Here is a 25,560-nt window from a genome sequence, read left to right as displayed (position 1 = left end):
TACTAAATAGTAAGCCAGTAACATATTCATTATCATGATCAGGTATTATGTACTGCACATAATTTGTATGTGCTGTGGTTTTATACAACTGATAGTGCCATTGGTTTGTTTACACCAGTATCATCACAAACATGCAAGGAATGCATTGTGCTGCCACTTTATGATGGCTCCAGCATCACTAGGCAGTAGGAATTTTTCAGCATCATTATAATCTTGTGGGACCACTTGGCTATATGAAATCCATTGTTAACCCAAATGTTGTTATGCTGTACTTTCCTACTTCTAGTCCTCCTTCCCACCCCAGGTCCATAAAACTTCAGGAGCCCTTTGTTCAGGGCTCTTTCAACACTGAGACAAATCAACTGACCCTCAACCAACATACTATTCCAAGGGGGAAAAATGGAACTGAAGGTGATTGGAGCTTTCTCCCATCTTAGCCTCTTATGAACACTATCACAGTAAGTGATGAAAGACCTCGCTATCACTTCTGTTCGGGCTGGTTGTTTTAATCAGCTACTGACACCTCAGGTCCTCCAGCTTAGTTGAGCTCCTGACTCTTATGACACACACTGAGCCAAAACCATTTATTTTTAGAAACTATGTGAGATAGTAAGCAAGCTGCAAAGCTTGGGAATAATTTGTTACACAGAATTAGATAGTTAATACTGTATCTTTTTCACTTATCTTCTCATGTACATATGGGCTTTCAATCATTTCAAAGTGTTTTTCATATCTATTATCTCCCTTCTTCCTACATATAACAATAGCTAAAACTTACAATATCTGAGTAAACTGCTCTAATAATTTATAACATTTATAAATATGAATTCATAAGAGTATAAAATAACAGTCCTTTTATTACCTCTGCTTACAGGTGAGGAGACTGAGATGCTAGATGTTAATAACTTGCCAAAAATCATATAAACAGTAGGAAGTGGAGTAAGGATTCAAACCTTTGTTCCTACCACTACACAGGAAAATAGAGCCCAGAGCAGAGCAGCTATTTGCTTAAGGCCACGCAGCTGGCTAGTACTGATTTCAGGTCACCTGACTCCCCATCCAGGATTCTGAGATAGCCTAGGATTTATGAACAAACTTAGAAACCATTTTCAACTGCCAACCAGAAAGAGTGAGTTGCCCAGAGATTTGGTGGCAGAAACCCTACTCAGGTGTCAAAGTCTGATGCACCCCCTGTGTCTTTATCTGTGTACTGAGGATAATAATCTGACTGGTTGTAGAATCCTTACATTCTGATGATCTGGATCAAGGCTTTTTCTCACATCTCGACTACACCAGACAAAAGTCACTCAAGCATGAAAGCAATGACAGTGGGGCATAAGTGGAATTCAGCAGAGATTGTTCCAAAGACATTGTTCTCTGCGAGAAGGTACGTTCAGAGGAGTATGATGGAATTGTAATGAAGTAGAGGGATTTAGGGAGATGGTTTTCTGGAATTAAGAGTTAATTCAGATTTATTAAACTAGAATTCCTGATAATTCTGAGAAGCACTGAGCTACAGTTACACATTATGGCATACAAGAAGCTGTATTTACTCACGTTTACATGATACTATTGGAAGAAAGGATGCTTAACTATTTGAGAGAACAAAGACTTCAAATCCTTAAATTCTTTGGAACACTTAAAATGCTGTCTGTGGGCCAGGCATAGTGGCTCATGCCTATAATCCCAGCACTTTGGGAGGCGAGGCAGGTGGATCACCTGAGGTCAGGAGTTTGAGACCAGCCTGACCAACGTGGTGAAACCGCATCTCTACTAAAAATATAAAAATTACCCAGGCATAGTGGCATGCGCCTGCAATACCAGCTACTTGGGAGTCTGAGGCAGGAGAATAGCTTGAACCTGGGAGATGGAGGTTGCAGTGAGCTGAGATTGAGCCACTGCACTCCAGCCTGGGTGACAGAGCAAGACTCCATCTCAAAATAAAATAAAATAAAATAAAAATGCTATCTGTGGAATAAATCGGACAGGGCTCTAAAGGGGAGTTCAGTCATCAATGTTAGTGGCTCTCTAGGGAGCTTGCAGAAAATGCAGATTCTCTGGCTTTTCTCTCAGATCAGATTCCTTAGACCAGCTGCAGTCCACCAGGTGATTCTAATGCTACTGATCCATGCACAGTTGTTTGGGGATCTCTGCTGATGTGCTAATTACACCACCCTGAATCTTATCTATTTATTAAAACGCCCCTAAGGACTTCTAGTCCCATAATAACTAGAATTTAGAAATGCTTTTAGAAACGCTTTGTGAAACTTGGAACTGCTAGTTGTTCACACTGGAAATTTATCATTTACTGATTTATCACCACTGCGATTATATTGGATTAGTAAAATTTCATTAGCAATTTGGCTTCACCTACTCCCCCACAGACCTTATCGCAAGACAGTGTACCTTGGCCCCACTTCAAGCTCTCAAAACAGTCCTTAATCAGTAAAATTTAAGAAACAAATGATTTCACAACTGTACCTCGTGTCTGGATGTCCTGGAAATGGCCCCAGTTCCAGTAGCAGAATCTTTGTGCTCTAGTCCCAGCACAAGGGTCTTTCCTGGTTCCTTTTCAATTTCATCACTGATCTTTTTGTGTTGTGGAATCCCAAAGGCTGAAATTCCACCAGTGAGCCAGCAGTGGGCCTTCTGAGCTTCCTGAATTGACCTCTGACCTTTGTGTGCTACAAGATTCCCTGAATGGTTCACCTGTGCACTGATTACCTCAGATGATCCATTGAGAGAACTTCCTTAATTACCTGCTACAGCCTGCTGGTTCTAACTATTCTCTATGGCCTGCCCCCAGCCCAGTTCAAGTTCTAATAGAGATTTTGTTTCTTACAGCCTTGAAAATTCCCAAGCATACAGGGTTTTCTGAAACAATCTCTCTGGAATATTTAAAATATATTAAATCTTTTTGTTTGTCACCACATAAAAATCACTTATCATAGAAAAAGCACCTCCAAACCAACTTAAAAAATAAAATGAGCTACTAAAATCAAAACCTTCACATTCTTAAAAGAACTTTAATTTTCTGATTTTTTTCAAGAGAGCTCTGTATTTTATTCAAATTCATGAATAATGGATGACATTTCTTTTTAAGTGTCTCATTATGTTTGCAGCATACAAATACAAAGTTTCTTAAAATGGCCTCCTGTCAAATACATATGATTTCTATTTGTCTACTGTTAATGTAATTGACTAAACACTCGATTCTACTGATTATGCTTTCCCTTGTAAACCACTTACTTTATAGGCATAAGCAGCTGTGTTTATGCTTCTGTGATTTTCTGGTTTCATTATGAAGTTTTCAGCATGCAATTCAAGAGCCATAGGCAGTCTATGCACCCAGGCACCAGCTGGCAAGATCTTTACTGAAAAAGGCAATATTCTGTCAACACTTGTAAATGTCATATAGAAAAATACACGTATGCATATATAAAATCACTGCAGCCACAATAATTGTGAACATGAACAAGAAGAAAACATTAACTTTTCAGAAAATAATTGATCAACAGTCGAAGACCTGAATTTAACCAAGAGCACAAGTGCTTCATCTCCTGCCCTTCTCTCAAACCGAGAACTATGAAGAATTTTGTTTTTTTAAGTTAGGAGTTTGGTATAAATATTCAGAGACAGTGGAGTTAAGAGAGCCAGGCAGAGAGAAGGGAAAGGGAGAAAGGCTGATAGAGAAAGCAGCTATTAAGAGGATAAAGAGGAAATCTATGCAAAGATATAGCAAGAAAAGAAAAAGGAAGGAAACTGGGAGGAAACTGACTAAGGTAGAGAAGAAATAGAGAGTGGCAAAGAGGCTCAAAATTATCACCCAGGAGGTATTTGCTATCAGTGCCTCCATAACACTTTATTAAACAACAACTCCTCACATCCCCCTCCACCCATCCCCTGGTAGCCACTATTCTATTGACTAGTTCAGTGGATATGAAGTTATACAAGTGAGTAAGCTCCAGATATCTGCAATACAACATGGTGCCTACAGTTAACGATGGAGTATTGTGCACTTAAAAATTTGTTGAGAGTAGATCTCACGTTAAGTGTTCTTACCACAAAACAACAAAACAAAACACACAAAGTGACACAAGGAAACTTTTAGAGGTGATGGATGTGTTTATTAACTGAATTGTGGTGATGGTAACATAAGTATATACATATGCCCAAACTCACTAAATTGTGTATGCAAATTATATACATCTCTATTTGTACATTTATTATAGTTGAATAAAGCTGGAAAAAATAATTAGACATTATACCTTAAAAACACACTTTATTACATAATAAGTTTAATTATTCTTCTCATGAAGAATAATGCTGGAGAAAAAGCTGGTTTGAAATCTGGTTCTGCTGTCTACCATTGGTGTGGCCACACAGAACTTCCATGATCTCTTCAGGTTTCAGTTTCCTCACATGTTAAATAAGAATGGGTAGTACTTGGCCAGGTATTGGTAAGGACAAAACAAGATAACAAGGCAGTATTAATAGCAAGGCAGAGTGAGTTTGGATCCCATCTTCTAGCTGGGTGACCATAAGCAAGTTACTAAGCTGTCTATGCTTGGTTTCTTTCTTCAGGACAGGGATAATAAAAATAATGCCTATGCACATGTGCCTGCTATAAGGACTGACTGGCAAATAAATGTTTTAAAACATGAAGAACAGTGTCTTGGTACTTGGTGATTACTCATGTTGGCTCTTAGGAATGAGAGTAGGTGCTCAAGGGATGGGACTGATGGTGACATCTCCTTCACAGGAGGGTGGACACCATTTTTGTTTTTCTTTTTTTTTTTTAATCCTGCTGTCTTGCTGGTAAGCACTGTAAGCCCTTGGTGAAAGTGTATTGTGCCATCAGAAATGATAGGAAGCTTTTCTCTCACACCTTTATTTGTTGTGTGCATTCCTGTATTAACGACACTTACCTTTGCCTTGTGTAATGCTGATTAGATGATTATGTAGGTTTTTGACTGCTCTTTTCTTTGAAAACTATTTTTCATTGCATAAGAAATATATGAATACCTTCTCTTGGTTTTAAAAAAAGTGTATAAGGCTAAAATCAACTTCTAAGTTGAAACTCTATTCTAGATTCTTCCCCAAGGGCAACCTTTACATTGATTTTGATGATTATTCATTCATGCCTTATGTTTTATATATATATGAATTTACATGTATGTAACTATGTCATTAGGGTTCCACCAGATAAATAGATTCTTTTCACGTCCATGTGATCAGTAATTATTACCCCTCTTTCATATCTGATATTAGTAATTTGCATTTTCTCTTTTTTTCTTGGTTTCTGGCTAGAGGTTTATCAATTTTATTAATCTTTTCAAATAGCCAGCTTTTGGTTTTGTTGACTTTCTCTATTGATTTCCTGGTTTCAGTTAATTAATTTCTGCTCCAAATTTTATTATTTCTTTTCTTCTGCTTGCTTTATGTTTATATTGCTTTTCCTCTAGTTTCTTGAGGTGGAAGCTTATATTATTGATTATAGATTCAATGCATTCAATGCTAAAATATTCCCTCTAAGCACTGCTTTTGCTGCATTCTACAAATCTCGACAAGTCGTATTTTCATTTTTATTCAGTTCAAAACATTAACAAATTTCTCTTAAGACTTAAATCCATGTTTTATTTAGAAGTCTATTGTTTAATCTCCAAATACTTAGGAATTTTCTAGTGCTCTTTCTGTTATCGATTTCTACTTTATTTCATGGTGGTCTAAGAGGATATAGGAATGATTTCTATTATTTTAAATTTGTTTAACTGTTTTTATGGCCCAGAATTTGGTCTGCCTTGGTGACTGTTCCATGTGAACTTGGGAATTATGTATATCCTGCTGTTGTTGAATGAAACAATCTATATATGTCAATTAGATCCAGTTCATTGATGGCTCTGTTCAGTTCAATTTTATCCTTAACTGCTTTTCTGCCTGTTGGATCTGTCCATTTCTGATAGAGCTTCCTTTGGTTGGTGTAACATGGTATATTTTTCTCCATCCCTTTACTTTTAAAATGAGCATTTTAACTTAGACTGAGTTTTCTGTAGACAACATATTGTAGGATCTTGTTTGTTCATCCATTCTGACAGTCTTTGTCTTTTAATCAGTATAGTTAGACCATTGAAATTTAAAGTGATTATTGATATAGTTGGATTAATATCAACCATATTTGTTAGTGTTTTATATTTGTTACCCTGTTCTTTGTTTTTCTATTTCCTGCTCTTTTTCCTGCCATCTTTGGTTTTAATTGAGCAATTTATATGATTCCCTTTTCTCTCCTCTTATAGAATATCAGTAGTACTTCTTTCAAAAAATGTTTAAGTGGTTGCCCTAGAGTGTGCAATATACATATACAGTTAATCCATGTTCACTTTAAAATAACACTATACTGCTCCATGGGTAGTGCAAATACCTTATAACATAGTATTCTCAATTTCACCCTCTTGTCCCAACACTGCTATCATCTATTTCACTTATCCATAAGCTATAATTACCAAATACATTGTTGCTATTACTATTTTGAACAAACTGTTATTGGTTATATCAATTAAAAATTTGAAAAATAAAAGATTTTAGTTTCATTTATACCTTCTTTAATACTCTTCCTTTCTTGTAGATCCATGTTTCTGAATTATGTCATTTTCCTTCTTTCTAAAAAACTTCTTTTAGGGTTTCTTGCAAGGTAAGTCTACTGGCAACAAATTCCCGCCATTTTTGTTAGTCTGAGAAAGTCTTCATTTCTCCTTCACTTTTGAGGGATAATTTTAATAGACACAAAACTGTGGGTTGGTAGGGCTCCTCCTTCCACACCCACCATGCCAAAACTTTAAAATTTCACCCCACTCTATTCTTGCTTGCAATGGTTTCTGATGGTAAGTCTATGTAATTCTATTTTTTTTCTTCTATAGGTAAGGTGTTTTCCCCTCTGGCTTCTTTCAAGATTTTCTCTTTGTCTTTAATATTCTACAGTTTGAATATCATATACCTAAGTATAGTTCTGGTTTGGTTTGGTTTCTGGTTTTGTAGGGTCAGGGGAGTTGGCATTTATCCTGCTTGGTATTCTCTGAGCTTCCTAGAGCTATGATTTGGTGTCTGTTATTAATTTTAGAAAATTCTCAGCCATAATTACCCCAACTATTTTTTCTACTCTTTTTTCTTTGTATTGCTTTTGGCATTCTCATTATAAATATATTACAACTTTTGTAATTACTGGATTATTGTTCTCAAATATACTATTCTTTATTTTCATTCTTTTTTTTCTCCTTGATTTTCAGTTTGAAAAGTTTCTATGAACACATCTTCAAGCTTTCTTTGGTGATATCCAGTCTACTGATGAACCCATCAATGGCATCTTTATTTCTTTTATACTGTTTTCTATTTATAGCATTTTCTTTTGATTCTTTCTTAGTACTTCCATCTCTCTGCTTATACTTCTTATCTATTCTTACATATTGTATACTTTTTTATACTTTTTCCATTAGACCCCTGATATGGTTAGGCTTTATGTCCCCACCAAAATATCATCTGGAATTGTAATCCCCATAATCCCCATTTGTCTAGGGAGAGACCTGGTTGGCGGTGATTGAATCATAGGGGGCAGTTTCCCCCATGCTGTTCTCATGGTAGTGAATGAGCTATCATGAGATCTGCTGCTTTTATAAGGGGATCTTCCCCTTTCATTACTCACTCTTTTCTGATGCCAAGCTCTTCCCAGGGTTCTCTACGTCATGGTCGTTACCTGGGAGTCTGCCCTACTCTCCAAGGTGCTTTACCGACCAAGAGGAAGAAAACTCCTGTGCCCCTGCAGTGTTATTGTTTGTACCCTCAGAATTTGAAGTGTCTTATTTCTAAATTTTCAAGTAAGCAGAATAGAGTCCAATCGATACATGCATGTATATGTTTAACAATAAATAACTTGCTATTTCTGGCATTCAAGGGTGGTCACCAACTAAAGTCTTCAACATAAGGCAAGTATAGGGGAACAGGTTACAAAGTAATATGGAATATCTTCTGCCTAGAAAATAGGTAGGAAAATGTATGAGTATTTGTTTAAGCATCTGTTTAATAAACTCGATATCCTAGTCCCTTTTTTTTTTTGTTTGTTTGTTTGTTTGTTTGAGAAAAAGTCTCATTCTATTGCCCAGGCTAGAGTGCAGGGGCACAATCTCCACTCACTGCAACCTTCACCTCCTGGGTTCAAGAGATTCTCCTGCCTCAGCCTCCCGAGTAGCTGGGATTACAGGTGTCCACCATCACGCCCGGCTAATTTTTGTATTTTTAGTACAGACGAGTTTTTGCCATGTTGGCCAGGCTGGTCTCTAACTCTTGACCTCAAGTGATCTGACCTCAAGTGATCTGACCTCAAGTGAGGCTGCCATCTCAGCCTCCTAAAGTGCTGGGATTACAGGCGTGAGCCACTGCACCCAGCCCCTTTGTTTTATAAGTAAATTTCGCTTCTTCTTTAACATGAAAGAATTTTAGTTCTATATAAATTAGGTAGCCTCCTTAGAATAATGCAACTTTAAAATAAATCTAAAGGTTGTATTAACTGTGATCTTTTTGACTTTGGTATATGGTTTCCTAGAAAATAATTTTTTAAAAAGATCTGTGTAGTCATTTAAATACTTAGCACTGATGGGTAAGATGAGAGTTTATCATCAGTGGATATTGTTAGACTTTCTTCCTGAAAACTATGATTCTCTTTTCAAAATAAATTTTTATCTTCAGTTGAACCAAGAAGGAAAATTTCCTTATCTCTTCCAACCACTAAGAGAGAAAAAAAATTCTAAAAGTAATACATTATTACCAGCACTAGAAAATAAAAAAAGAGGATAAAAACATTTGAGAAATACCTGAAAAGTAAAAAGCAGGCAGGATAAGATCTCTGGGAAAATATAGGAAATGATAGCCCAAAATAAGCCCCAAACAGTAGATTGCTGCAGCTATAGTGATAGTTTCAGAGAAACTTCAAGTTCAGGATCATAGGATACAAAGAATGAAAGGAAATCATGGGGCTAATTTTAGAGTGGCCAAATGGGTCTCTGCAGGTGGAACAGTGCCCCCTCCTCTGCCTCCTCTTGCTGAACAGTGTGTGTCTCCTAGCTGGGGAAGTCTGTTGTGGTTTTTCTGTTTTGTTTTGTTTTGTTTGGTTTTAGAAACAGGGTCTTGTTCTGTCACCCAGGCTGGAGTGCGGTCGTACAATCATAGCTCACTACAGCCTCGAACTCCTGGCCTCAAGCAATTCTCCTGCTTTTGCCTCCCAAAGTGCTGGGATTACAGGCATGAGCCACTGCACCTGACCCTGTTTGTTTTTTTGAAGTTGATGAGTGATATCTTCCTATAGACTGAAATACAACTATCCCTCCAGTATCAGTGAGACAAGGCAGTGCCCCAGTAAGTTTTACTGTTTTACTGCTAGTATTACTGCCTATCACCCCTCCAGGAAATGAGTCTCACACCCAAAGATCAATTGTGGCACGCCCTTTTCAGCATGTCTTGCCCTTCCCCCACAATGACCAGAGGCAGCCTAAATAGAATAGCCAGATTGTCAGGTTGAAAGGTGTGAGGAGGTAGCACTATTCACATTCCTCCTGATTCCATGTGAAGTTACTTTGGCTAGACTAACATGGCCTCCTCTATGCCACATTGCCCACATATTTTTTCCGTGACTTACCCAATTGACTTAGTGTCTGTTTAGTGATTAGGAATTCCTATTTGCTACCTGTGAATAGTATTTCTACAAACCTTTTAAAACAAAACAAAATGATATCAATAAACTAAAGTCAGACTCAGTCAAGTACAGCATAAAGATGTGAAGAATAGCAGAGTTAAGCAATAGTTGGTATTCGTCTCCTTTTAAAATGAGTTTGCTCAGGGGACATACAAATCTAAATTATTCCCAGCTTCTCTAACCATATCCAAGGGGTGTATCAGTCTGTCTATTCATTACTCTTTATATCTATCTGGAGGATAATATTCTGCTTTATCTAGCAGGCAACTAATCTGAGTGAGACAATTTACGAGATTTGGGATTCACTAGTCAAGAAAACGCTTAAATATCTCTGGTGACACAGAGCTTTGCTAGACCCCTGTCTGACCAAGAGATCTTCATGCTGTCTTAGGGTAACCTTGGGAGTCAAGAAGACGTGATATGCTCATGCTAGACTAATGTTTGTTTTTCCATGGGGTCCCCAGCTTTCCGAGGCCAAGCTCTTCCCAGGTTTTCTCTACTTGATGGTCCTTACCTGGGAGTCCGCCCTACTCTCCAAGTTGCTTTACCAACCAAGAGGAAGAGAACTTCTGTGTCCCTGCAGTATTGTTTGTACCCTTAGTATTTAAAGTGTCTTATTTCTAAATTTCCAAGTAGTCAGAGTCCAATCGATACATGTATGTGTATGTTTAACAATAAATAACCTGCTGCTTCTGGCATTCAAGGGTGGTCACCAACTAAAGTCTTCAGCATAAGACAAGTATAGGAGAACAAGCCACCAAAGTGAAGTAGTTATGCATATTAAACATTTGATGATATGTCCGACAGGGAGCCATAAAGATCCTATTACAGTCTGGTTACCAATCTCAACTGGAATGTGTCCATGGACCAGAGGACAAATTTCATTTAAGAGAAACAACAGAAGGTAACACAACCAAGATCCATTGCTTTTCAGTTTCTCTAATCCTAATTCCTGCCTTTGCAGTTCAGCAAATTATTTTATCTTATTTAAGAGCTCCTTTTAAGATAATCACACAAATGATAAATGCACATAATCACCTCGCCCAAGCCAGCATATCAATGCATTTGTGCAGTGCAATCAGTTCTCCAAAGGCTTCCCCTATCTTGCTTTCATTCCTTATCAAATGATCCTTTCAAAAAAAAAAAAAAAGTGTAGCCTGAGGAGAGTAAGGAGACTACGTGGAGGAAAACTGTGAACCTCAAGAATTAGGTTCACAGAAAGAAAATTAAAAGGTAGATGGCTAGATTTTAGGGATTACATGTTAAGATTAAACAATGCCCCCTAAAATGCTTGATAATAATCTGGTAAATTTGAAAATCTCTAATGATAATTTGGTAAGCTCTCCGCCAGAGTGGCACCTGAGGTCATGACTGCTTATGCTCCTGCAGTGGCCACTGATGGTAGGAGCCATATTTTGATGTCTGAAGGGTGAAGGTGACTTTCACAAGAGGGTATTTGTATTAGTCTGCTAGGGTTGTCATAACAAAGTGCCACAGCTTGGGCGGTTTAAGCAACAGAAATTTACTTCCTCATATCTGTGAAGCTTAAAATTCCACAGGGAATTTTAACCCTTGGCAGGGTTGGTTTCTTCAAAAGGCTTTTCGCCTTGACGAGATGGTCATTTTTCCTTGTGTCTCCACATGTCATCTCTCTGTGCTTGCCTGTGTTCTAATCTCCTCTTCTTATAGGGACATCCTTAATGTTGTATTAGGGCCCACCGATATGACTTTTTTACCTTAATTACGTCTTTAAAGGCCCTGTCTTCAGAAACAGTCACATTCTGAGGTATTGAGGGTCAGAATTTTAACATATGAATTTGAGGGGGATGCAATTCAGCTCTACTCCAAATTTCTTTGTACCTTTATCCATCCAGTTTTCTTTCCTTTGTTTCTTTTCTCTGAGGTCCTTCCATCTGCCCAAAGCCAATTCCTCTATGTTTGTGTTTGCTTCTATGGCCAGGCAGGAGAGTCACTTGAACCCAGGAGGTGGAGGTTGTGGTGAGCCAAGATTGTGCCATTGCACTCCTGCCTGGGCGACAGAGTAAGACTCCGTCTCAAAAAGAAAAAAGAGAAAGTTTATTCAAAGGAATAACAACAGAGAACTCCCCAAACCCAAAGAAAGATATCAATATCCAAGTACAAGTAGGTTATATGACATCAAGCAGATTTAATCCAAAAAAGACTACCTCAAGGCATTTAATAATCAAACTCCCAAAGGTCTCTTGCATGTAAGAGCAGCAAGAGAAAAGAAACAAGTAATATATAGTGAAGGTCCAATATGCCCGGCAACAAACTTTTCAGTGGAAAATTTATAGGCCAGGAGAGAATAGCATGATGTATTCAAAGTTCTGAAGGAAAACTGTCTACCCTAGAATAGTATATCTGGTGAAAATATTCTTCAAACATGAAGATGAAATAAAGTTTTTCCCAGATAAACAAAAGCTGGGGGATTTCATCAATATCAGACCTGCCCTATAAGAAATGCTAAAGAGAGTACCCCAATCAGAAGGAAAAGGACATTAATGAGCAATAAGTAATCACCTGAAACTACAAAACTCACTGGTAATGGTAAGTACACAGAAAAACACAGAATATTATAACACTGTAACTGTAGTGTGTAAACTTATCATAAGTAGAAAGACTAAAAAATGAACCAATCAAAAATAATAACTACAACTTTCCAAGACATAGTACAATATGATATAAATAGAAAAAAACAGATAGTTAAAAAGCTGGGGGGTTGGGATGAAGCTCAGGGCAGAGTTTTTATAAGTTTTCCTTTTACTTGTTTGTTTATGTGAACAGTGTTAAGTTGTTATCAGGTTTAAATAATTGGTTGTAAGATAGTATTTGCAAGCCTCATGGTAACCTCAAACCAAAAAACATAACAATAGATACACAAAAATTAAAAGCAAAAAACTAAATCATATCATCAGAAAAAATCACCTTTACTAAAGCAAGACAGGAATGAAAGAAAGAAAGAAGACCACAGTACAATCAGAAAAACAAACAGAAAAATGCCAGGAGTAAGTTCTTACTTATTAATAATAACATTGAATTTAAATGGACTAAACTCTCCAATCAAAAGGCTGAATGGATGAAAAAACAAGACTCATTGATCTGTTTTCTACAAGAAACACACTTTACCCATAAGAACAAACACAGACTGAAAATAAAGGGATGGAAAAAGGTATTCCATGCCAATGTAAACCAAAAAAGAGTAGGGTAGCTATATACTTATATCAAACAAAATAGGTTTTAAGACAAAAACTGTAAGAGTCTCCCCCTCCCCCTCCCCTCCCCCTCCCCCCTCCCCCTCCCCCTCCCACTTCCCACAGTCTCCCTCTCCCTCTCCCTCTCTCTCCACGGTCTCCCTCTGATGCCCAGCCGAAGCTGGACTGTACTGCCACCATCTTGGCTCACTGCAACCTCCCTGCCTGATTCTCCTGCCTTAGCCTGCTGAGTGCCTGGGATTGCAGGCGCGCACCGCCACGCCTGACTGGTTTTCATATTTTTTTGGTGGAGACGGGGTTTTGCTCTGTTGGCCGGGCTGGTCTCCAGCTCCTAACCACGAGTGATCTGCCAGCCTCGGCCTCCCGAGGTGCCGGGATTGCAGACGGAGTCTCGTTCACTCAGTGCTCAATGTTGCCCAGGCTGGAGTGCAGTGGCGTGATCTCGGCTCACTACAACCTCCACCTCCCAGCCGCCTGCCTTGGCTTCCCAAAGTGCTGAGATTGCAGCCTCTGCCCGGCCACCACCCTGTCTGGGAAGTGAAGAGCGTCTCTGCCTGGCCGCCCATCGTCTGGGATGTGAGGAGCCCCTCTGCCCGGCAGCCGCCCCTTCTGGGAAGTGAGGAGCCCCTCTGCCTGGCCGCCACCCCGTCTGGGAGGTGTACCCAACAGCTCATTGAGAACGGGCCATTATGATGATGGCGGTTTTGTCGAATAGAAAAGGGGGAAATGTGGCGAAAAGATAGAGAAATCAGATTGTTGCTGTGTCTGTGTAGAAAGAAGTAGACATAGGAGATTCCATTTTGTTCTGTACTAAGAAAAATTCTTCTGCCTTGGGATGCTGTTAATCTATAACCTTACCCCCAACCCCATGCTCTCTGAAACATGAGCTGTGTCCACTCAGGGTTAAATGGATTAAGGGCGGTGCAAGATGTGCTTTGTTAAACATATGCTTGAAGGCAGCATGCTCGTTAAGAGTCATCACCACTCCCTAATCTCAAGTACCCAGGGACACAAACACTGCGGAAGGCTGCAGGGTCCTCTGCGTAGGAAAACCAGAGACCCTTGTTCACTTGTTTATCTGCTGACCTTCCCTCCACTATTGTCCTATGACCCTGCCAAATCCCCCTCCTCGAGAAACACCCAAGAATGATCAATAAATACTAAAAAAAAAAAAAAAAAAAAAAAAAAAAAAAGCTGTTGGCAACTCAGTATTACATATACAGATGGATGTGGCTCAACAACAATTTAGACAAAAATATTGAACTGTAACATGTTGCCATGATTTAGTCTCTAATGAGGTTATAAATAAATCCATATTTCAGCACATATAAAAAAACTATAAGAGACAAAGAAGGTCACTATATAATGATAAAGGGGTCAATTAAGCAAGAGGATATAACAGTTTTAAATATATATCCACCCAATGCTGGAGCACCCAGATACATAAAGACAATATTATTAGAGATAAAAAGAGATACCCCAATACAATAATAGCTGGAGACTTCAACACCCCACTTTCAGCATTGGAAAGATCGTCCAGACAGAAATTCAACAAAGAAACATCAGATGAAATCTGCATTATAGACCAAATGGATCTAATAGATATATACACAGCATTTCATCCAAGAACTGCAGAATACACATTCTTTTCCTCAGCACATGGATCATTCTCAAAGATAGACTATAATTTAGATCAGAAAACAAGTCTTAAAACATTCAAAAACAACCTGAAATAATATCAAGCATCTTCTCTGACCACAATGGAATAAAACTAGAAATCAATAACCAGAAGGCTTTTGGAAACTATACAAATACATGGAAATTAAACAATATGCTCCAGAATAACCAGTGGGTTAATGAAGGAATTAAAAAGGAAATTGAAAAATTTCCTTTTCATTTATCATTTAAATGATAATGGAAACATAACATACCAAAATCTACAGGATACAGTAAAACCTGTACCAAGAGGGAATTTTATAGCTATAAGTGCCTACATTAAAAAAAACAGAAAAAAAACTTCAAATGAACACCGAATGATACATCTTAAAGATCAAGAAAAGCAAGAGCAAACCAAACCTAAAATTAGTACAAAAAAATAAATTATAAAGATGTGAGAAAAAATAAATGAAATTGAAATAAAAAAATACAAAAGATCAATGAAACAAAAAGGTGTTTTGAAAAGTGTAACAAAATTGACAAACTTTTAGCCAGATTAATTAAGAAAAAAAGAGAGATGATACAAACAAATAAAATCAGAAATGAAAAATGAGACATTACGGCTGGTATCGCAAAAATTCAAAGAATCATTAGTGGGTACTATACACAACTATATGCTAATAAATTGGAAAATCTAGGAGAAATGGGCAAATTCCTAGATACATACAACCTACGAAAAGTGAACCAAGAAGAAATCCAAAACCTCAATAGACTGATAACAAGTAACATGATTGAAACCATAATAAAAAGTCTTCCAGTAAAGAAAAGCCCAGGACCTGATGGTTCCTCTGCTAAATTCTACCAAACATTTAATGGAGAATTAATACCAATTCTACTCAAACTATTCTGAAAAATGATTTTTCAGAAAAATAGAGTAGGAGAAATACTCCCAAACTCACTCTAGAAGGCCAGTATTACCTTGATACCAAAACCAGACAAAGACACGTCAAAAAAGAATAGGCTAATATCTCTGAAGAATATTGATGCAAAAATTCTCAGCAAAATACTAGAAAACTGAATTCAACAATACATTAGAAAGATCATTCATCATGACCAAGAGGGATTTATCCCTGAGAAGCAAGGATGGTTCAACATAGGCAAATTAATCAATGTGTTATAGCATATTAACAGAATGAAGGATAAAAACCATATGATCATTTCAATTGACGCTGAAAAAACATTTGATAAAATTCAACATTCCTTCATGATAAATCCCCTGCTCCCCCGCCAAAAAAACAGGATAGAAGGAAAATACCTCAACGTAATAACTATATACAACAGACCCACAGATAATATCATACTGAATAGAGAAAAATTGAAAGTCTTTCCTCTAAGATCTGGAACATGACATGGATGCCCACTGTCACCACTATTATTTAACATAGCACTGGAAGTCCTAACTAGAGCACTCAGACAAGAGAGGCATCCAAGCTGGAAAGGAAGAAGTCAAATTATCCTTGTTTGCAGATGATATGATCTTATTTTTGGAAAAACCTAAAGACTCCACAGAAAATTATTAGAACTGATATATTCAGTAAAACTGCAGAATACAAAACCAACATACAAAAATCAGTAGCATTTGTATATGCCAACAGTGAACAATGTGAAAAAGAAAAAAAAGTAACTCCATTTGCAGTAGCCACACATAAAATTAAATACCTGGGAATTAATCAAAGAAGTGAAAGATCTCTATGAAACAGTGATGAAAAAAATTGAAGAGGATACCAGAAAATGGAAAAATATTTCATGTTAATGGATTGGAAGAATGAATATTTTTAAAATGTCCATACTACCCAATGCAATCTACAGATTCAATGCAATTACTATCAAAATACCAATGACAGTCTTCACAGAAATGGAAAAAAAATCCTAAAATTTATATAGAACTACAAAAGACCCAGAATAGCCAAAGCTATCCTCAGCAAATAAAGAACAAAACTGGAAGAATCATGTTACCTGATTTCAAATTATACTACAGAGCTATAGTAACCGAAACAGCATTGTACTGGCATAAAAACAGACACATAGGCCAATGGAACAGAATAGAGAACCCAGAAACAAATCCACACACCTACAGTGAACTCATTTTTGAAAAGGTGCCAAGAACATATGCTGGGGAAAAGACAGTCTCTTCAATGAATGATGCTGGGAAAACTGGATATCCATATGCAGAAGAATGAAACTAGACCCCTATCTCTCACCATATACAAATATCAATCAAAATGGATTAAAGACTTAAATCTAAGACCTCAAACTATGAAACTACTACAAGAAAACATTGGGGAAAATCTCTAGGACACTGGTCTGGGCAAAGAATTCTTGAGCAATACCCCACAAGCACAGGCAACCAAAGCAAAAATGGACAAATGGGATCACATCAAGTTAAAAAGCTTCTGCACAGCAAAGGAAACAGTCAACAAAATGAGGAGACAACTCACAAAATGCAAGAAATATTTGCAAACTACCCATCTGACAAGGAATTAATAACCAGAATATGTAAAGAGCTCAAACAACTCTATAGGAAAAAATATTTAATAATCTGATCAAAACATGGGCAAAAGATTTGAATAGATATTTCTCAAAAGAAGACATAAATGGCATGCAGGCATATGGAAAGGTGCTCAACATCACTGATCACAGAGACATGCAAATCAAAACTAAAATAAGATTTCATTTCACCCCAGTTAAAATGGCTTTTATCCAAAAGAGAGGCAATAACAAATGCTGGATAGGATGTGAAGAAAAAGGAACCCTTGTACAATGTCAGTGGAAATGTAAATTAGTACAACGACTATGGAGAACAGTTTGGAGGTTCCTCAAAAAACTAAAAATTGAGCTACCATATGATCCAGCAATCCCACTCCTTGGTGTATATCCAAAAGAAAGGAAATCAGTATATCAGAGATATCTGCACTCCCATTTGTGTCAGCACTGCTCACAATAGCTAAGATTTGGAAGTAACCTAAGTGTCCATCAACAGATGAAAGGATAGAGAAAACGTGGTACATATACACAATGGAGTACTATTCAGCCATAAAAAAGAATGAGATCCGGTCATTTGCAACAACATAGATGAAACTGGGGATCATTAAGTGAATTAAGCCAGGCACAGAAATACAAATATCACATGTTCTCAATTATTTGTGGGATCTAAAAATTAAAACAATTGAACTCATGGACAGAGAATAGAAGGATGGTTACCAGAGGCTAGGAAAGGTAGTGGGGAGTATGGGGGGGAGGTGGGGATGGTTAATGGGTACAAAAAGTAGAATGAATAAGACCTACTATTTGATAGCATAAGAGGATGACAATAGTCAATAATAACTTAATTGTACATTGTTAAGTAACTTTAAGAGTGTTATTGGATTGTTTTTAACTCAAAAGATAAATGTTTGAGGGTATAGATACCCCATTCTCCATGAATAAAAAAACAACAAGAAAAAACCGAGACTGGCACTGCTGACATTTTCCTGAAGCAGTTCCCACTCTTTGCTCTGGCCATGCCTATTCTTGGCTCTCCTCTCACAGCTCAGCTCTTGACCTACTCTTCACCCTGTGGTCTCTCAGTTGGTGACCTTAACTGCTCTAATGGCTTCAATAAAAACCTCTGTTCAAATATTTACCAAATCAATATAATTTGCTTTGACCTAAGCTGCTGACCCACGTTATCAACTGCTCTCTAAGTAGCTCCACTTGGGTGCATGACTGGCACCATCCACACACCATGAGCAACACCAAATTAATCATTTCTCCTTAATACCCACATATTTTCAACAAACAAATTGAAATTTTTAAAAAGCAAGAGGGAAATAAGAGGGAAACATACAGATTCAAATAGATTTAAGAGACATATCAGCCTTGTAGATTACATGTTGAACCTGATTCAAACAAGCTGGAAAAAATTGTAATACAAACAGGAAAATTTGAACACTACATAAAATTATAGTTAAATTTGTTTAGGTGTGATAATGGTATTAAGTTATGGTTTTTAAAAGTCCATTTTTCTTGAGATACATGCTAAAATATTTATGGATGAAAGATATGATGTCTGAGAGTTTTCTTTACAGTAACATGGCAGAAAAGGGAGGGGGGTTATAAATGCCGTAAGACTAGACATGAAGCTGGTAGTGCCTACCTACAGGTTCATGCACATACTTTTTTCTACTTAGGCATTTGTTTAAAGTTTTCCATGATAAAAAGGCTGAAAATTTTTTTTAAAAGATCAAAAAGTCAATTAAATTTAAAAATCTATATGTCTTCTCACTCTCCTAATTTTGACCGATTCTTCTTTTTCATCTGTGTTATTTCACTATTCTTTGCCTTCTCCCTATAACCCCAAACACATAGGAACTGTGTTAAGCCCAGTTTGTTTTCCTTCTAAAGCATACTTGGTTTCCTTCCTCCTTTTTAAATTTTTTTCTAATCATTCCCTAGGTGCACAGGACCTCATTTTCCTTCATCTGTGATAACTTTCTGTCTCCTAACCCTGTCTTTCCTAAGAGAATAGTTTATTCTAACCAGAACGAATATTATTGTAATCAGAATAAAATAATAGTGTAATTCCACTTGTATTTCCAGGCCACTCCCTAGAACAGACTTATTTTGAAAAAATAAAACGATCTGTGGCAGGACTAAATACCTAGAATGAAGCATGAAATGACTCTGGCTTTGGGGTGGTCGGGGAGAGAACGGGGAAAGAGGCTTGGGACTTGATTTGCTATTTCATTCCAAACTTGGGTTACATTTTTCTAATAATTGTTAACTAGGCAGAGACAACTGAGTGCACTGGTTAAGAGCCAGACAGTCTCTTAGTTCCATGCCTCAGTTCCCTCCAAAGTAAAATGAAAAAATAATTGTACTTATCCCAAGGGTTATTATGAGGACTAATTGAGCTAATATTTATAAAGTGTTTAAAATAGTGCCTGGCACATAGTAAACACTATATAAAGCTGATGAACTATAACTTCTTTGACAAATTAGTAAATCCTCCCGTTAAAGACAAAAATTGCCACACCACATTGGTTTTTAGAATATTCTCTTTTAAAAATAACCCTCACTCAGGTTGTGAGGTTTTTCCTAGGTCTTCAAAGATGGGTGCATTCCCAGGACGTGCATAAGACGATTTGGGGGGAGGGTGTGCAGAAGAAAAGACATCTCTTCATATTTTTGTTCTTAAAAATAATACATTAGGCTTTTTGTGTTAATTATTCAGAGAGACTCTGGAGCCCCCATTCTTTCTACATGTGAGTCTGTCAAAATGGAAGGAAGACGTCTTAAAGGAAGAATAAATGTTCTATAACGTGGTTGGGGAGTAGGGTGTAATAGTTGTGTTTATCCTCATTTATTTAGCTTTCAGTGTGTTGAATATATTACAGTTATGTGTGCCAGAAAAAGGAGTTTACAGATTATAATTTTAATGAAACTTACCTTTACAAAATAAATAAACAGCTTTAAAAGATTTCTGCAAAGAAAACAGGAAATAGGAAAAATGACAGTTCAAGATGGCTGAATAGGAACAGCTCCAGTCTGTAGCTTCCAGCAAGATCAGCGCAGAAGGTGGCTGATTTCTGCATTATCAACTGAGGTACCCAGGTCGTCTCATTGGGACTGGTTAGACAGTGGGTACAGCACACAGAGGGCGAGCTGAAGCAGAGTGGGGCATCACCTCACCTGGGAAGCACAAGGGGTCAGGGAACTCCCTCCCCTACCCAAGAGAAGCTGTGAGGGACCCTGCCGTGAGAAACAGTGTGTTCTGGCCCAGATACTATACTTTTCCCATGGTCTTCACAATCCACAGACCAGGAGATTCCCTTGGGTGCCTACACCACCAGGGACCTGGGTTTCAAGCACAAAACTGGGTGGTGATTTTGGCAGACACTGAGCTAGCTGCACGAGTTTTTTTCATTTCCTAGTGGCACCTGAAATGCCAATGATTCAGAACCATTCACTCCCCTGGAAAGGGGGCTGAAGCCAGGGAGCGAAGTGGTCTAGTTCAGCAAATCCCACTCCCATGGAGCCAAGCAAGCTAAGATCCACTGGCTTGAAATTCTTGCTGCCAGCAGAGCAGTCTGAAGTTGACTTGGGACACTTGAGCTTGGTGGAGGAAGGGGCATGCCATTACTGAGGCTTGAGTAGGCAATTTTCCCCTCACAGTGTAAACAAAGCCACAGGGAAGTTTGAACTGGGCGGATCCCACTGCACCTCCACAAAGCTGCTGTAGCCAGACTGCCTCTCTAGATTCCTCCTCTCTGGGAAGGGCATCTCTGAAAGAAAGGCAGCAGCCCCAGTCAGGAGCTTATAGATAAAACTCCCATCTCCCTGGGACAGAGCACCTGGGGGAAGAGGCGGCTGTGGGCACAGCTTCAGCAGACTTACACATTCCTGCCTGCAGACTCTGAAGAGAGCAGCAGATCTCCCAGCACAGCAATTGAACTCTGCTAAGGAACAGACTGCCTCCTTAAGTGGGTCGCTGACTCCTGTGCCTCCTGACAGGAAGACACCTCCCAGCAGGGGTCGACAGACACTTCATACAGCAGAGCTCTGGCTGGCATCTGGTGGGTGCCCCTCTGGGATGAAGCTTCCAGAGGAAGGAACGGGCAGCAATCTTTGCTGTTCTGCAGCCTCTGCTGGTGATACCCAGGAAAGCAGGGTCTGGAGTGGACCTCCAGCAAACTCCAGCAGAACTGCAGCAAAGGGGCCTGACTGTTACAGGGAAAACTAACAAACAGAAAGGAATAGCATCAACATCAACAAAAGGACGTCCACACAGAAACCCCATCTGCAGGTCACCAACATCAAAGACCACGGATAAATCCATGAAGATGAGGAAAAACCAGCGCAAAAAGGATGAAAATTCCAAAAACCGGGAGGCTTCTTCTCCTCCAAAGGATCACAGTTCCTTACCAGCAAGGGAACAAAACTGGACGGAGAATGAGTTTGATGAATTGGCAGAAGTAGGCTTCATAAGATGGGTAATAAACTCTTCTGAGCTAAAGGAGCATGTTCTAAGCCAATGCAAGGAAGCTAAGAACCTTGAACAAAGGTTAGAGAAATTGCTAACTAGAATAACCAGTTTAGAGAACATAAATGACCCGAGGGAGCTGAAAAACAAAGCAGGAAAATTCATGAAGCATACACAAGTATCAATAACTGACTCGATCAAGCAGAAGAAAGGATATCAGAGATTGAAGATCAATTCAATGAAATAAAGTGAGAGGACAAGATTAGAGAAAAAAGAAAGAAAAGGAACAAACAAAGTCTTCAAGAGATATGGGAGTATGTGAAAAGACAAAACCTACATTTGACTGGTGTACCTGAAAGTGACAGGGAGAATGGAACCAAGTTGGAAAACACTCTTCAGGATATTATCCAGGAGAATTTCCCCCACCTGGTGAGACAAGTCAACATTCAAATTCAGGAAACACAGAGAACACCACAAAGACACTCCTCGAGAAGAGGAACCCCAAGACACATAATCATCAGATTCACCAAAGTTGAAATGAATGAAAAAATGTTAAGGGCAGCCAGAGAGAAAGGTTGGATTACCCACAAAGGGAAGTCCATCAGACTAACAGCGGATTTCTCAGCAGAAACCTTACAAGCCAGAAGAGAGTGGCGGCCAATATTCAACATTCTTAAAGAAAAGACTTTTCAACCCAGAATTTCATATCCAGCCAAACTAAGGTTCATAAGTGAAGGAGAAATAAAATCCTTTACAGATAAGCAAATGCTGACAGATTTTGCCATCACCAGGCCTGCCTTACAAGAGCTCCTGAAGGAAGCACTAGATGTGAAAAGGAAAAGCCAGTACCAGCCACTGCAAAAAGATACCAAGTTGGAAAGCCCATCAACACTATGAAAAAACTGTATCAACTAATGGGCAAAATAACCAGCTAGCATCATAATGACAGGATCAAATGCACACATAACAATATTAACCTTAAATGTAAAGGGACTAAGTGGTCCAATTAAAAGACACAGACTGGCAAATTGGATAAAGAGTCAAGACTCATCAGTGTGCTGTATTCAGGAGACCCACCTCATGTGCAAAGACACACATAGACTCAAAATAAAGGGATAGAGGAATATTTACCAAGCAAATAGAACGAAAAAAAAAAACAGGGGGTGCAATCCCAGTCTCTAGGAAGACTAGGAAGTCAAATTGTCTGTTTGCAGATGACATGACTGTGTATTTAGAAAACCCCATCATCTCAGCCCCAAATCTCCTTAGCTGATAAGCAGCTTTAGCAAAGTCTCAGGATACAAAATCAACAGAGTTTAAACCAACAAAGATCAAAAAAGACAAAGAAGGGCATTACATAATGGTAAAGGAATCAACGCAACAAGAAGAGCTAACTATCAGGAATATATATGCACCCAATGCAGCAGCACCCAGATTCATAAAGCAAGTTCTTAGAGACCTGCAAAGAGACTTAGATTCTCACACAATAATAGTGGGAGACTTTAACATCCCACTGTCGATGTTAGACAGATCAACAAGACAGAAAATTAACAAAGATATTCAGGACTTGAACTTAGCTCTGGACCAAGCAGACCTAATAGACATCTACAGAACTCTCCACCCCAAATCAACAGAATATACATTCTTCTCAGCACCACACCACACTTATTCTAAAATTGACCATGTAATTGGAAGCAAAACACTCCTCAGCAAATGCAAAAGAATAGAAATTATAACAAACAGTCTCTCAGACTACAGTGCAATCGAATTAGAACTCAGGATTAAGAAACTCACTCAGAACCGCAAACTACATAGATACTGAACAACCTGCTCCTGTATGACTACTGGGTAAATAATAAAATTAAGGCAGAAATAAATAAGTTATTTGAAACCAATGAGAACAAAGACAAAATGTGCTAGAAACACTGGGACACAGCTAAAGCAGTATTTAGCAGGAAATTTATAGCACTAAATGCCCACAGGAATAAGCGGGAAAGATCTAAAATTGACACCCTAACACCACAATTGAAAGAACAAGAGAAGCAAGAGCAAACAAATTCAAAAGCTAGCAGAAAACAAGAAATAACCAAGATCAGAGCAGAACTGAAAGAGATAGAGACACGAAAAACCCTTCAAAAAATCAGTGAATTCAGAAGCTGGTTTTTTGAAAAGATTAAGAAAATGGATAGACCACCAGCCAGATTAATGAAGAAGAAAAAAGAGAAGAATCGAATGGACACAGTAAAAAATGACAAAGGGGATAGCGCCACTGATGCCACAGAAATACAAACTACCATCAGAGAATACTATAAATACCTCTATGGAAATAAACTAGAAAATCTCGAAGAAATGGATAAATTCCTGGGCACATACATCCTCCCAAGACTAAACCAGGAAAAAGTCAAATCCCTGATAGACCAATAACAAGTTCTGACATTGAGGCAGTAATTAATAGCCTACCAACCAAAAAAAGCCCAGGACCAGATGGAGTCACAGTTGAATTCTACCAGAGGTACAAAGAGGAACTGGTAATATTCCTTCTGAAACTATTCCAAACAATATAAAAAGAGGGACTCCTCCCTAACTCATTTTATGAGGTCAGCATCATCCTGATACCAAAACCTGGCAGAGACACAACAACGAAAAAAGAAATTTCAGGCCAGTATCCCTGATAAACATCCATGAGAAAATCCTCAGTAAAATACTGGCAAACCGAATACAGCAGCACATCAAAAAACTTATCCACCACCATCGAGTCAGCTTCATCCCTGGGATGCAAGGCTGGCTCAACATGCACAAATCAATAAACGTAATCCATGACATAAACAGAACCAATGACAAAAACCACATGATTATCTCAATAGATGCAGAAAAGTCCTTTGATAAAATTCAACACCCCTTCATGCTAAAAACTCTCAATAAACTAGGTATCAATGACATGTAGGTCAAAATAATAAGAGCTATTTATGACAAACACACAGCTAATATCATACTGAATGGGCAACAGCAGGAAATATTCTCTTTGAAAACCCACACAAGACATGGTTGCCCTCTCTCACCACTCCTATTCAACATAGTGTTGGAAGTTCTGGCCTGGGCAATCAGGCAAGAGAAAGAAATAAAGCGTATTCAAATAGGAAGAGAGGGAGTCAAATTGTCTACATGCAGATGACATGATTGTATATTTAGAAAACGCCATCATCTCAGCCCAAAATCTCCTTAAGCTGATAAGCAACATCAGCAAAGTCTCAGGATACAAAATTAAAGTGCAAAATCACAAGTATTCCTATACACCAATAATAGACAGAGAGCCAAATCATGAGTGAACTCCCATTCACAATTGTTACAAAGAGAATAAAATACCTAGGAATACAACTTACAAGGGATGTGAAGGACCTCTTCAAGGAGAACTACAAACCATGGTTCAAGGAAATAAGGGAGGACACAAACCAATGGAAAAACATTCCATGCTCATGGATAGGAAGAATCAATGTTGTGACATACTGCCAAAGTAATTTATAGATTCAATGCTATTCCCATCAAGCTACCATTGACTTTCTCCACAGAATTAGAAAAAACTACTTTAAATTTCATATGGAACCAAAAAACAGCCTGTATAGCCAAGACAATCCTAAGCAAAAAGAAGAAAGCTGGAGGCATCACACTACCTGACTTCAAACTATACTACAAGGCTATAATAACCAAAACAGCATGGTATTGGTACCAAAACAGCACGGTATTGGTACAAAAACAGACATATAGACGAATGGAACAGAACAGAGGCCTCAGAAATAACCCCATACATCTATAACTATGTGATCTTTGACAAACCTGACACAAACAAACAATGGGGAAAGGATTCCCTATTTAATAAATGGTGTCAGGAAAACTGGTGAGCCATATGCAGAAAACTG

At 38.2% G+C, this 25,560-nt stretch overlaps 1 long non-coding RNA gene across 6 annotated transcripts in view; it reads right to left on the bottom strand.

Annotated features, from left to right (window-relative positions):
- LOC129534600 (uncharacterized) overlaps positions 1–25,560 on the bottom strand; it is a 157,243-nt gene that overhangs the window by 67,691 nt on the left and 63,992 nt on the right. For 5 of the 6 annotated variants that reach the window (XR_010134741.1, XR_010134739.1, XR_010134738.1 and 2 more), the window contains 2 exons: positions 11,597–11,789; positions 3,250–3,374 (listed from right to left, as the gene is read on the bottom strand). This is a non-coding gene — a long non-coding RNA (uncharacterized lncRNA). The remainder of the gene's footprint in view (positions 1–3,249; positions 3,375–11,596; positions 11,790–25,560) is intronic. The other variant, XR_010134740.1, reaches the window with a different exon arrangement.

The sequence above is a fragment of the Gorilla gorilla genome, chromosome 6 (genome assembly GCF_029281585.2).
Source record: "Gorilla gorilla gorilla isolate KB3781 chromosome 6, NHGRI_mGorGor1-v2.1_pri, whole genome shotgun sequence".
Classification (NCBI taxonomy): Eukaryota; Metazoa; Chordata; class Mammalia; order Primates; family Hominidae; genus Gorilla; species Gorilla gorilla.
This window is presented reverse-complemented; position numbering and strand designations above follow the sequence as displayed.